We start from the raw sequence: 14561 nt of genomic DNA, 5'->3' as shown, positions 1-14561 counted from the left end.
CTTTTCACTTTGACCCTTCAGACCCATTTTTGGATTTCTAAATTATCTTTTTATTATGTCAACAACCTCTACCCTCATGAGGATTCGTGGTTTGTAATTATTTTGGTTAAGAAAAACTTTCCTGTCACAAACAGAAAATCCATAATAATCTGACTCTATAATGTGAGTTGTTAATGAAATATTAGCTATTGGAGTAAAATGGTACTACACAGCAATTATTACAAGAGAGAGAACACCCAGGCAAGACTCTCTACTTCTTTTCCACGGAAGTGGCTCTGCAGCTTTTCATCTAACACTGGTGTTCTTTTCGTAAATGATTGATTTTTCCACATCTGAATACTGATAAATCTATAATCAAGCTCTGATGTTAATATTGTGCCAGGATGAAAAACAGAATAATAATGACACAGCAGGGTTACAACATTGAAAGAGAAATTGGGAATTCAGCATATTGAGAAGGGGATTTATTATCTATTTCTTTTGTGATCTGACCTGGAGTCCAGAAATTGCAGTATCCTTCCAGTCCCTTCATCTATAAAGTTTGGATGAGTTATGATTTTCAAACTATTCTATAGCTATGGAACCCTTTGTGCAAAGGAAATCATACATGGCAGCTCTATATGTGAAAGAAATGAAAAAGGGACAGCAAGCTGACGTGGTGAGCCAGGTTTCAAGCTCATGGGCAAGTTGCTCAGGTGTTGTTGAGCTCTGGAAATCAGTGCTTGGAAATCAGTGGATTGAAGACAGCTGGTATTTACCTAAATGATTTTATATTTATTCTTGATTTAAAAAAGAATACCAGTTACAAAGATGACGGGAATCTCTGTTAAAGCAAGTGGGCCTGGCTGTCACTAGGTTAACATCAAGTATATCAAATGCCATCGGTTCTTTCTGAGCAAGACATTTGCCATTCTTCCTCTCCTTGCAGTTCCCACAGCCACTGTCCTAGCTCAGGCAAATAACAACTTCTGCTGGAAAATTAGAACAGCCTCCCAAATAGCCTCCCCCTCCACCTCCAGTCCTTTGGAAGACAAAGCCAAGGTTCATACATACCAAACAGGTAGGACATCCTGCAGTTTGCTCATGGCTTTGTTATAAAGGCCCACTACCATGGAGAACAGAGTTCAAAATCCCTTGCCTGCCATGAAGAGCTCTCCGCTATTTCGTCTCTAATCAGCTTTCTGTTTATCATTGCTCCCTTTGGCAAGCACTGTAATCTAGTCAACGGTGGCTATTCTTTCTTTCTAATCTGCATCCTACCCAGTGGCTTTCTCTCACTACTCCCTTTGTCTATTACATCTTATCTTTCCTCTATATTGTCTAAATAATACCCACCTTTCAAAGACTCAGTTAAAATGCCACCTCCTCCCTGAAGTCCTTCCTGAGTTTCTCTCTCCTTCCAAAGTTCTCCCCATGCCTGCTCCTCAAACTAGTAATCGCTCTATTACTATATATATAGATCCCACTCTGAGCACGTATTCAGTTCCAGTTCGAATATAACTCTATACATCTAGCTCATTTTATATTATTATTGTTTTCATTGCCTCTCGCAGTGGCTCCTTAGAAGATGCATCATATCTTATTCAATTCTGGATATCTCACGTTGTGTAGCATATGCCAGATACTTAGCAGATATTTGGAGAAAAATTATGGTCTGTATTTTACACTATGATAATTGCCTCCCTGAGAAAATCTGTTACAAAAACAATTGTTTTAATAGGAAAAAGGAGTTACAGCTATTTAAGTCCATAACAAAATTATTTTTAACATGAATTTCAAGAATCAGGTCTTGAAATAACTCTACATATATGATGTTACTGTAAGCAGATATGTATTGAGTAAGCATAACTCTCTCAAACAACTTGTTGAAATGCATTCTTCCCTTGCTTTTAACTCATTCATGAGGAGCTTCTTGATCTCCTTTATTACCCTTGATTCTGAATTTGGGCTTTTGCTGACAACGCAGTTCCTAACTTCTCACAGTGAACCAAATATAGGAAGGGGAACTGAAAGACCAGGATGGAAAAGAGAAGTCAGTTACCCAAAATAATTATGAGGTTCTTTGCTTTGCACAGGAAATTTAAATTATGATATCATCATCCCCCACAGGAAGTACTGAGAAAGAGAGAAATTTATCCCCCCCAACCCCATTTCCATTGGCATTCTGACCTCTCTTCCCTTGGGTATTGTTGGGGGCCTCTCTCTTTACTCATCTAATTCCCTCCTCCCAGTTGGAGAAAGAGTGGGCTGACTGGTCAAGGCTTATGTAGTCCATGGGTTCTGGTTTTAGCTGTGAGCCATCTGGGTACCACAACTCTTGAGCTCCTTTCCACTCCCAGGCCCACAGCTAATTGGGTGAATGGATTTGGAGCCTGTTTCTCAGATGGAGTCAACCTGTAAGGGAGATACTATGGCTTGGGTTCAGGAGCGTATTAGATTTCATGTTGACCTCAGTTCCAAGCTGTGTTCTCTAATCCAGATGTTAGTAGACTCTGCATTTTGAGGGATGTGGGTATTTTCTCTACCCACAGCAAAGTCTATACTTGTTCCCTTTGGCCTGTTATCTTTATACCTATTCTCTGTCAGTCAGAACATGGAAGGGAGGAGAGGTGAATCTTAGGCCCTCCAGCCTCTGACACAAATACTCCCTTGCATTTGTGAAACATTTCATAATTTATAAAGCATGTTTACTTCTAGTAGCTCACTTGATTTTCACAACCCTGAGAACTACCTTAAGATCTTCCTAGCCTTGCCCATGACATTTTCAGTGGCAGAAGATCCAAGTCACTGACACTAGGAAAATGTTCTCTTTATCCATCCTGAAACTGGGCCTTGGCAGTGACTTGAAGATTCCTTCTCTCCTGTTTCCTGTGAGCTACGGCTGGGAATTTTCTTTAACAATACCCTCAAGCAGAGCTTTCCTATACATTGGGGGACAAAGCCACATAAATAGAGTAAGATGCCCATGAAATGCATGTGAGATGAAGTGACAGGAAGAAGAAGTGTAACTTGTAGGTGATTAGCTTGGAAATCCAGCAGCTAGGGCAGAAATGCTGGAAAAGAAAGAGGATTTGAAAAAGCAAGTCCTCGTTCCCTGGTTCCTCTGACTTCCAGGTGATCAAGAGAATCTAATTTTAAAATCTGTAATAAAGTATAGTATACACTGGTAGTAAGGAAGAGTTGAGGCTCTTGGAGAACTGGAAGTCTATTTGAAGAAGCTGATGATATCTACTGATACGGACATTGGAAAGCAGTTAAATATTAATGAACCTTAACCCATGTATGCCTAGTGTTCCATTATTGGAATGCTAAGCTTGTGGGAGTTATTTATATCCTACTGCTCAAGGTCATTGCCAAGGTCTGATTTTTCACACACAAAAATTTGTGACCTCCAGCATAAATGGGTTAATTCGAATAGGAATAAAACTATCTCCTATTTTCTTACTCCTCCCCCAAGCTAATGCATACTGCTGAGGCTACCCAAGACAGATAGATATAATAAAGGCAGCTTGAGCCAGTTTCCCATTTATTTTCTAAAGGCAAGGAGGCCCTTCTGAAATTGTTGCTTGGCAACCTTGAATTCAAATCTTCACCATTGGAAGCCACTCATGTAATCTGTAGACAAGACTCCAAAGTCTTGACTCACATGATCAGTAGGTATCATCATCTTCTTCAAATAGTCTTCCAGTTCTCCAGGTGCCTCAACTCTTCCTCACTACCAGAGTATACTACAGCTTATTACAGATTTTAAGGCACATCAGTGAACACATGCCTTTTAAAGCTGGGCTCTTGAGCTCTGACTGCTGTCCTTCCGGTGGGCTCCACTTGGCATGTTTTCCTTCTGTCTTTCCAGACTAGTATTTACCTGCATGGTTTTCTTGGATTGCTCCTATGTGGATTTCTCATACAACACCTTAAGGAAGAAGAAAAGAAAATGAACACTTATTGAGCATATATAATTTTTCAGGTAGGATGCCAAGTAATTTACAAAAGTTATCACATTTATCCTTACCCCTTATGGTAAGTCAAGGAAGTCAAGGCATTACATGGCATCTCACATTTATAAAATGGTCTTTCTGTATAATTCATATAAATTATTACTTCATTTCATCTTCACAGTTGTTCTGTCGTGAGAAGGGCATGATTCACATTTCAGATCATGTGAAAAAACTGAGGTCCAAAGAGGCTGATCAATACAAAGAGAGTTTTGAAAGAGCTAACACTTGCGCCCAGATTAGTATCCATTCTAGGAAGCTCTGAAAGGCCTACTTCCATGTAAGACCCACTCTGAAGGCATGCAAAGAATGTAGGCTTCAGAATCATCCAGATGTGGCAATTCAAGTCCTGGCTCTGCCATGTCCTAGCTCTGTGGCCTTGGTCAAGTCTTTTAACCTCATACCGCTCTGGTTACTTTATCTTAACTGGTTACTTAAATAATGCCTATCTCATAAAATTGCTGCATGATTTAAATGAGATACATTTTGCCATGTGCCTGGAGCTTAATAGTTTTTAAAAAACAAATGCTGATTTCCTTTTCTATTCATCTTCTGGAGCGGGTAGTCATAAATGAAGGCATAGATAGGTGAAAGGTCCTGGATCAGAATCTGGGATTATATAGTCAGCAATGTGAGTACATGTTTATCAAAAGGGGAAATACCCGTTAAAAGTTGAAAGATGCTCTTCCAGGATGTATGAATCTCAAAATATGTGATTAACCATTATATTGAGGATTTTCCTCATGCGAGGCACCATGTTGGGTGCTGAAGGGGATATAAAAACATGGTCCTACCTTCAGAGAGTGGTCTTTGGTCTGCCATGAATGTCTATTCTTTTTCCAAAGACAACTGTAGAAGGAAGCACAGATTCTTAGATTCTAGTCTACTCTCATGTCTCTAAGCAAGCATTCCATCCTTGTGTGGTTTCTCAAGGAGTTTTACTGCAACAACAGGGTCAAAGCAATAAAAGATAAAGTTTAAAAGTTAAAAGAGACCTTTACAATCTTCCATTAATAGTACCCCTGGCAATCTCTCAGAAGCAGGGTCTGCTGGGTCTCTCTCAGCTCTTGTCTTCTGGTCTAGAGGTCAGCCAGGCCTGCTTGTTCTAACATAGTCTTAAATTAGTGGGTCATGAAGTCAATTTAGTAGGTCTTGGCCAGCATTTTTTAAATGAAAAAGACCAGACCAAATTAGAAAAAAAATCAAAATGCCTTGTATTTTATCCTCAGTAAATGTGTTTTTTTTCCATGAAACATTAGCCTGTATAGGATATTTTTTACTGCAGGTGACCAAAAATATTTGAAAAACATGTTCTAAAAAACAAAGTCTTACAAATTATAACTGCCAGGAGTGTTTGTGGAATAAGTGGCAGGTTTCAGTCTTTAGGTTTAAATCTAGCACTTCGGAAGCTGTTTCATTCTAGGCATTGCTAATAAAATTTATGTAGTTGACATTAGATAAATGGTCTTCCCTTCTGTTGGCTACACGAACCAATCAGGTAGATTTCCCCCGATGTCATATTCATCTCTACCACCACCACAACCACCACGGTCTCCTCCTACTTCCACAGGAGAATCTTTCTGGCAGGGCCCCTTGATCTAGTCCCTTACAGGCTGATGGATCCTTGCTCTTATTCTCTGCATCTCCTGTAAATGGATACATGATCAGTCCATCACCAGAAATAATTTAATCTAACTCATAACTGCTCAGAAATCCATATAGAGTTCAAAAGATAGGGCAGATTTTGTTGCCATTCTCATTCTCCACAAGCCAACTTCTGCTGTGTTTCTATGTTTCTGCCTTGTATGGATGCCTGGGAATGCCTTCTTTCCTGGGATTCCCTCCTCTTCTCGGATAATTCAGTTTCATTCTGCCACTATGCCTTATACTCTAACCAGCCAATCCCACAAGCTGTCACCATTCAGATCCAAATCAACAGTTTTTTTTTTTCACTTGGATCTTCTCATGCTTCAGAGTGGAATTGTCTTAAAACTAAAACCTTTCTCTGGCTGATCCTGCTCACCTCTAGACATAACTCTAATACACTGTTATTTTTAAAAGGGACAAAAGACATGAAGTGGACAGAGCACACTTGTCTTATCTCATTATACTGGGGATGTGTTCTCTGCATCACAGGAGGTCCCCACATTGGAAATTCTGTGAGCTGACATTGAAATTTCAAAAGAAACCATGCTTTTATCCTACTGAATAATGTTTGAACCAAAAGATTCTTAAAACATAGATACATATTAGTTCCCTCCCAGTGTCCTATAGTTCTATAGTTGTTCAGATAAGGAACTGTTGGTGATCACTAGAATGACAACAGAAGGCTTTGTGGAGTAGACGAGAACTGAACCTGAATAGGTGGGCAGAAGCAATGTAAATAGGACTTTGTATGCAATTAGGACAAATAAAGATAGCAGAAAGGAATCAGGAAACCCTGCATGAATGAATGGACCTGGTGAGATGGAGAGATGGATTTAAACTCGGTAGTGAGGTAGCATGGAAATGCAGATTAAGACCAGATCCTCAAGGAAATACTTGAGTGCCAGGAAAAGAACAGAAGCCCTGGTTTTTTAGCAAATGAAAGTCTTGATTTTGAGCCAAGCTTTCTGAGCTTGGCAAACCAAGGCAAATGAAGCCTTGGTTTTTGAGCCTTGGATTTAGAGAGATTAACATTCTAGTTTGTGGAGCAGGATTTGATACAAAGAGACATCCAGCAAAGACAGACCATAGGAAGAGCCACTACAGTAATCCAGAGTTGAGGTAAACCAGGGCACCAACCAGAGTGATGCAATGGGAACTGAAAGGGAAAAATAAATATGAAGGCTTTTACAAGACAGCGCACCATCAACTAGGGGCAATCTGATCAGACACATTGTATTTATGTGCTCTGTCTTGAACCAGTTAATTTGCCTTTCAGATATATCTTTCCTGAATATGCAAATTCTCATTAAGATACATGCCATATGCCTGCTTTGAAGCTAAGTCAGACCCCACCTAACGCTGGCCTTTACCTCTTTTTTCTCATTGGGTAATCAGCTCACTGAAGCAGATGTTACTTTCCGACTCCAGAGATGCCAACAGCCTCAGAAAGAAATGGATTATAGAACTGGGGTCTGCACTCAGCATGATCCAAATATGGAAATCAAACTGAGGCCTTCTTAGGCTCTGTGCTTGGCAATAAGAATGAAAAAGGGCTTAATGTTAGGCCTCAAAAGACACTGTGGTTCCCAGGGCTTAGTGGGCACATTTACTTGCCCACAGAAGGTCTTGCCAATTAACACTAATGGTGTGCTTTCAATTTACCTTCATGGATTAATTTGACAAATATTTATTGGCTGCGTACCAGGCATCAAACAAGGCAGTGGGGATAAAAAGATGCAAAGGGCACAGTTCTTGCCTTTGATAGAGTTTCCTGCTGAGTGGGGGAAGACAGACCTATAAACAAGTAAATAATATTACACTGCAGTGCTCTGCCCTCTGCTTGTCCTCTGAGCACTCAAAATTGTAATAATCTGATGCTGTAGAGAGAGAGAGTTTGGGATTAAGGTCTTCACACTGCATACTTTTCAATAATCACTTAGAAGGTCAAGAAGCCACATATTAATAAATACCCTACACTAAATCTTTTTTTGAATAGAAGCAAAAATGAAAACTGGCCAGGTGCAGTGGCTCATGCCTGTAATCCCAGCACTTCGGGAGGCTGAGGCAGGTGGATCACCTGAGGTCAGGAGGTTGAGACCAGCCTGACCAAGATGGTAAAACCCCATTCTTACTAAAAGTACAAAAATTAGCCAGCCGTGGTGGTGTGCACCTGTAGTCCCAGCTACTCTGGAGGCTGAGGTAGGAGAATCCATTGAACCCAGGGGGCAGAGGTTGCAGTGAGCGGAGGTCGAGCCACTGCACTCCAGCCTGGGCAACAGAGCAAGACTTTGTCTCAGAAAAAAAACGAAAAAGAAAGAAAGAAAACTTGAAATCAGCAAGTCCTCACTAAAATCTGGAAGGTTTCCCCAGCATGATTTTGCCTTGGGTCTTTATTTAACTGGTGTGGTTACACTGTCTAATGTTCCTTATTTTTCAGAAGCCTTAACTTCATGATGTGGAGGCCCCTATTCTCAGACCCTAGAGTGAGTCAGACTGCCCACGCTTAGTGGTGGAGAATTCCAACAGTCAGCAATAGGTATAGTGGGAACTGGAAAGAAGATAGCCTGAACTGTTAGTGAAATTCTTATGCAGGAGTTGTGAAAGTATAGCCTAGTGGGGTTTTGGCTGGGAAGTTTAGGAGAAATGAATAGCTTGTTTGTGAACATTTAATCTGCACTGTGAATTATAATCATTTCTTTACAATCAGAATCCTGTCCCTCAATAGGTATTTCTTCCCAGGGACCACAACAGAAGTACATCTTAGGAAAAGGTCAATCCAGGATCACCAAGTAAAGCGCAGATTTTGTTGTTAGTCATTTAATTTATGCTCATCTGTAATGGTTTGTCTTTGCTAAGAATTAAAGCCATATATCATTACGAGTCTTTGCTTTTGTTTTACAGTTTTTTTATGTTTTCAGTTAAAATGAGGTGGTTTCTAGTGGTAAAGGATATGAGAGGTTGAGATTGGAGAGGGCTAACAAAATGGATGTAGACTGGAAGTAAATGCTGTAATTATATTGGCTTTAAGGATTATTTTAAACCTTAGGAGGAAAAGAAGGTATTGAGAACTTTTTTTTGTTGTTTGTTTGTTTGTTTTAATAGAAACTGTAGATAGCATGTCTCTAAATAGTTTCAAGCTAGTTTCCTTGAAAAGTATACTACCTCCTTTCCTTCCTCATATCCTTGTTAGGTTTTGCTTAATAATAATGTGAGGGGCCAAAAAAGCTCTTAAAGCTGATTTCCTTCACTTTGTAATTCCTTGCCAAGAACTAGAGTTCTGGTTGTCCATGCCCTCTTCAGTCTCCTCGCTATTTATGAAAATATAAAATAAAACAAAGTGCACATGCCCCTTCCCCCCAACACACACACACACACACACAGCATGCGAGAGCCTAGTGCAAGACAGCACCACAGAAAAATATGTTCACATTAATTTAATTGCACTAAAACTGGAAGTATTCAGAGGCATAATAAATCCTATTAGATTATTTTCTTGTCCTCAAAGAGAGGTGCCCGCCAATCAACAGCCCTTTACAGAGAGTTAAGTCATACCTCACAATTGGGCCTGCTAGAGACAGGACCTGGATCTCAAGCACCAGCCAAAATCTGTCCATGGAGGCTGGAAATGCTGAGGTGAAATCACAGGACTTTTGTGTTCTGTGCTTTTCAAGTGAACATAAATAATTCAAATGTAAATAATTCAACAGCTGTGTTTCACTCCAGTGGAGTCCCCCAAATAGTCACCCACTCCACATCTCATTTAAAGGAGCACTCACCCAAGTAATTAGTGAATTACCCATTTCAGCTTGTGTAGCCAGGTGCCAAGAGGTGGTCTTATGCAGATGTCAGGTGATTAGTTAACATGTTGAGTTGAGGCAAATCTACAGTTTCTCCTCTTGCTGATCTTATGACTTTTTCTCTGTTAATCAAAAGATCCTAGAAAGTTGTATGAATCACCAAGGCACTGGAAAACATCAGTACAACACATGTTGAGTCCAAGGTGCCCAAGGTCTAAATTATTTTCTAGTAATGGTGTTTCCACCTAGTTTAACATAGTAAAGCATAACTTACCAGCCTCCCAATAAGTCTAATCTGGCTCTTCCTGGGAGGATGAGAGAGAGAGAGCAAGAGAGAGCAAGGGCAAGAGAAAGAGAGAGAGAGAGAGAGAGAGAACGATTCTCTTTATTCAAATCCAAAGGGCTTCATTTACCATCTATTAGAAGGAGAATTGACTTTGATATTCCTTGGAGTTCTACTCAAGTCAACTAGAGGGAAGGTTAAAGACTCACTCATTTAGGCTGGGTACAGTAGCTCACACCTGTAACCCCAGCACTTTGGGAGGCAGAGGCAGGAGAATCGCTTAAGGCCAGGAGTTCAAGACCAGCCTGGCCAACACGGTGAAACCCCGTCTCTACTAAAATACAAAAATTAGTTGGATGTGGTGGTGCACACCTGTAGTTCCAGCTTCTCTGGAGCTTGAGGCATGAGAATTGCTTGAACCCAGGAGGCTGAGGTTGCAGTGAGCCAAGATCACAGCACCGCACTACAGCCTGAGTGACGGAACGAGACTCTGTCTCAAAAAAACAAAAACAACTCATTCAATAAATATTGTGGGGGTACCTACAACATGTCAGCCCTTACAAGTTGCTAGTGGAAAAAGACAAATACAGCACTTGGCTTCATAGTCTAGACTTCCACAAATCTGCATTGTTCGCCCAGTAGAAGGGCTAGATTCAAATTATGCACAAGGAATTGCAACAAAATGAGGTATGCACTAAAAAGATGACCAGGGAAGTAAAGGGTCTGGGGATGCCATATGAAGAACACTTGAAGGAAATTGGGAAGTTTAGGAATGTTGTAGATATTATTCTCTGTGATTCAAGAGGGTATATCCAAGACAAAAAGGTGGTGGATGTCAGTTCAATATAGAAATGGTATAACATCTAGAGCCATCCCAGAACAGAATAAGCTGCTTTGAAAGGTGGCAAGAGCTCCATTCCTATGTTCCAGTAGCCACCATTTCAGACATCATTTATCAGTGGTCTTGTGGAGAGATTTTTATTTTTCAAGTCTCAGTCTCTCACCTAGGCTAGAGTGCAGTGGCACAATCATAGCTCACTGTAATCTTCAACTCCTGGGCTCAAGCCATCTTCCCATCTCAGCCTCTCAAAGGGCTGGGATTCTAGGCACGAGCCACTGCAACCAGTCAATGTGGAGACATCTTTTCATTAGGCAAATGTTTTTGTATCAGATGACGTCTAGTGAACGTTCCAGTTCTGTGATTTTACAGTTCTATACACCTGATGGCTGGTGACCACAGAAGCTACCAACTCCATTAAGCAATTCATTCTTCAGCCTGAACATCCTAAATCCAGTCAAGCAGAGGACTGGAGAGACTCTATTCCAGGTAGAACAACGCAATATAGCAATAGAAACTGCTCTGTCTTCTTACCTTCCTCTTACCACAGATTCACTCTTAAAGATCTTCTCTCTGGAGAGATGGTCACTGACCAACAGTTTTATGGAAGGGGTTTTCAAAGTTGAATAGTAATTTGTTCAAAGATACTTAGCTTTTGGTGGCAGAGCCCAAACAATAAGTTCCTCTGTTTGAGTTCGGTTCCTTGTCTATGACAGACAGAACGTAAATGGTAGACTTTGAATCATGTTCTGAAGAGCAAAACGATGGGAATATTTTACTATGTCTGAGTCACATGCTGAGCCTTCGACATGGATTCATTTAGTCCAACTTCCAGTACCTATTTAATTCTAGAATGTTCCAGCTGCAGTTTTTGGAGTTGTCTAGCTAAAAGATTCTGAACAGAAAAATCCTAGACTTCTTTCCCTACATATGCAACTCTTCTTTTTCCTCCTTTCTTCCAACTCAAACTTTGAGGTTCCATAACTATTTATATAATCAGACACTTTGTTTCAGAAACAGTACAACTAATGTCTTTATGAAGAAATACCTTGCAAATGCTCAAAACCTCAAAACATTGTTCAAATCTCTATTTGCACTCTCCCTCTTTTTAATGAAAAGAACAATTAAAGAGATTTTAGGGGGAGGATTTGGCACACAATGCCCTTAACCACCTTTCAGGGTGTTTTCTTTGGAGAATATGATTACAGCTGTTCAAACTTTGAATTATTTACATTGAGCAAAAGCTTTGATTTTTAAAAGTCATATGACTTTATATAAACCAAAAAATGGCAAAGAGTCAAAACTTGGCATTTTTCACGGACACATATTGCCCATGGGCTGTAGCCCCTGAAGGGTGCTTGCTGGGGCCTTGGGTTGGTGGGAAATGATAAACGAAAACTGAAGAATGAGAATTTTGCCTAGTAAGTCATATTGGGTTGCAGCTGAGTTTGAAAACAGCAGGTCGTCATCAGAAAGGTTTATGTGAAATCTAATGAATCAGAAAGAGAAAGCGAGGGGAAATGGTTTCTTTTCATACAGGGCCAGATTCTCATCTGATGTAAGTCTTGGAGAATTAGCCGACATATGGAAATTATCCCCATGTGGTCATATGGGATAGTATGAGGAATCGTTAAAGGAACAGGAATATTTAGCTTTGCAAAGAGAAGATCTGGAAAGAGGGACAGATCCCTCTTTTCAAATATTTGGAAGGTTAGCATGTGGAGAAGGGAGTATTGTGTGTTGCTCTCAAGGGCAACACAGGGTCAATGGATAGACATTGGAAAGACAGGCTGTGGTTTAATATTCTCTTGTCTCCCAGTAGGGCCTCAGAGCATGGCTGTTTCCTCACAGCAAGATAAGCTTCTGTGGCAGGACAGGAAACTGTTTGTGGAGCCTCCCCCTGGCAACTGGGATGGGAGTTGAGGAGACTGACCTAGCTCTTGGACTGACAGTAGAGTTTCAGCCCACCAGGCATGGCTTGACTCCAAAGGCAACGTCCATATGCAATTTAGGCAAACAGGCAGCAAGGAGGAATGGAAGGCACCCAGGCTTTAGAGTTAGGAAGGTCTAAGTTGAAACCCTGGCCCTGTCATTTATTGTCTATGTAAACTTGGGAGAGTTGCTTAGCTTCTCTGAGCTGCAGTTTCCTGATCTGTACAATGGGGATAACCTCACCTGTCTTAATGGACATCTGTTGTTTCTGTCTACTCAGCATTTCGTCTTCCTGCTTTAGTAGAAGCACCTTAATTTCTCCCAAGTCAAATAGAGCCTCAGTGTCAATCAAGATGACTTATCTACCATGGACAGTCAAGCTTTGCCTCCCTGGGATTTTAATCTTGAGCAGAGTGACCCAAGGATGAAAAGTAGTTGAAGTTTATTCCTTCTGAGGATGGCATTATAAAGAGGTGTCCATCAATTTCACCAGTTCCTGTGGCCTGAATTTCCTGAGTTACCAAGTTGCTGCCTCCTTCTTGGGGCCTAGTTGTTCAGCTTCTTTTATTCTATGAGCTTCCTCATTTTCTTCTGATAGATTGTGTTTTTGCTTAAGCTAGCTGAATCAATTTCTGTGGTTTGCAAAAGCAAAATAACTGTATCTATACTCCTACTTTAATAGGGTCACTGGGAAGATTAAATAAGAAAACATACATAAGCTTCTGATATAGCCCCAATGTCTAGCACATAATGTGTGCTCTTTAATGGTAGCTTTTTTGACTATTGGGTACTGTGGGCCCATGATGAGGGGAGAACAGTTCTAACAGGTGGATACATCATCTGGGATATCTATTCTCAAATATTAGGCCCCAGCAACTGTCTGGTGTAAATAACTTGTTAAACACTAAAGTTGGCCCGACCATGAGATTGGGTGGGACTTCCTAGCTCTGGAAGTAATCAAGCTTAGATTCAAGGCCCTCATCAGAAGGCCATAGAGAGGCTCTCATATTGGGACTGAGGCCTTTATGGTCTCTTCCAACTCTCTGTGATTCCAGGTAATGGATACTCCAACTACAGTAAGCTAGTGTGCAGGGATGGGAGCCTCAGGTCACCCTAGTAGCCAGGAAACACTTTTAAATCCTGATTTTACTTGATCTCTTGTCATTTGGCATTGTTAATCATCTCTCCTTCCTAGCTTTCCTGTGCTACTTCTCCTTGCTGATTTTCCTCCTATCTCGTTGACAGTGCCTATTCATGTGATATTCCACCTGCTCTTAATGCCTTTCTTTACTTCAACTATCAGGCTAACTTCTATTTGTCTTTCAAGATTGAGCTTAAGGCCTCGGTCTATCCTGAAGCCTTCCATCTCACCCTCGTCACACCAGCCTCCCTTCCTCCTCCTCTCCCCAGTGTGCTTCAGAACCCTCTGTTCCAGTAGTTAGCACACCAGGTTTTCATAGCTAATTCCGTGCCCCCCACCCATCTTACCTGTAGGAAAAAGACCTTACACCATACTTTTGGGTCTTATTTGGTGTGTGTTTGTGTGTGTGTGTGTGTGTGTGTGTGTGTGTGTGTGTGTGTGTGTGTGTGTTGGATGTCTTTTTTTTTTTTTTTTTTTTTAAACAGGCTCTCATTTTGTTACCTAGGCTGGAGTGCAGTGGCATGATCTTGGCTCACTATAGCCTTGACCTCCCAGGCTCAAGCAATCTACCCACTTCAGCCTCTCAAGTAGCTGGGACTACAGGCACACACCTCCACACCTACTAATTTTTTTTTTTTTTTTTTGGAGAGATGTGCTTTAGCCATGTTGCCCAGTCTGGTCTTGAACTCCTGACCTCAAGTGATACACCCTCCTTGGCCTCCCAAAGTGCTGGGATTACAGGTGTGTGCCACCATGCCCAGCACCAGTTATTCTCATAGTTGGAAACCCAATTAATGCAAATGTACCCAAATGGGGCAGGTTGAAAACTTTTTAACTATTCCAACTTACCTGACTTTACTGCCAAGGAATACAGTCAGACCTAGATAGTGATTCAACCTGAGAGGCTAGTGAGAAGACAGATGAACCA

General features: G+C 40.9%; 1 protein-coding gene across 6 annotated transcripts in view; it reads right to left on the bottom strand.

The window, feature by feature from the left end:
- Positions 1-3747: 3747 nt before the first annotated feature.
- Positions 3748-14561, bottom strand: part of MTERF1 (mitochondrial transcription termination factor 1) — a 494830-nt gene continuing 484016 nt past the window's right edge. For 5 of the 6 annotated variants that reach the window (XR_010120073.1, XR_010120074.1, XR_010120075.1 and 2 more), the window contains 4 exons: positions 9714-11309; positions 9439-9606; positions 4790-4844; positions 3748-3913 (listed from right to left, as the gene is read on the bottom strand). The gene's annotated coding sequence lies outside the window, so the exon portion shown is untranslated. The other variant, XR_010120076.1, reaches the window with a different exon arrangement.

This window comes from Symphalangus syndactylus, chromosome 3, assembly GCF_028878055.3.
Source record: "Symphalangus syndactylus isolate Jambi chromosome 3, NHGRI_mSymSyn1-v2.1_pri, whole genome shotgun sequence".
Classification (NCBI taxonomy): Eukaryota; Metazoa; Chordata; class Mammalia; order Primates; family Hylobatidae; genus Symphalangus; species Symphalangus syndactylus.
The sequence above is the reverse complement of the archived record's forward strand: the minus strand, read 5'-3'. Positions and strand labels throughout refer to the sequence as shown.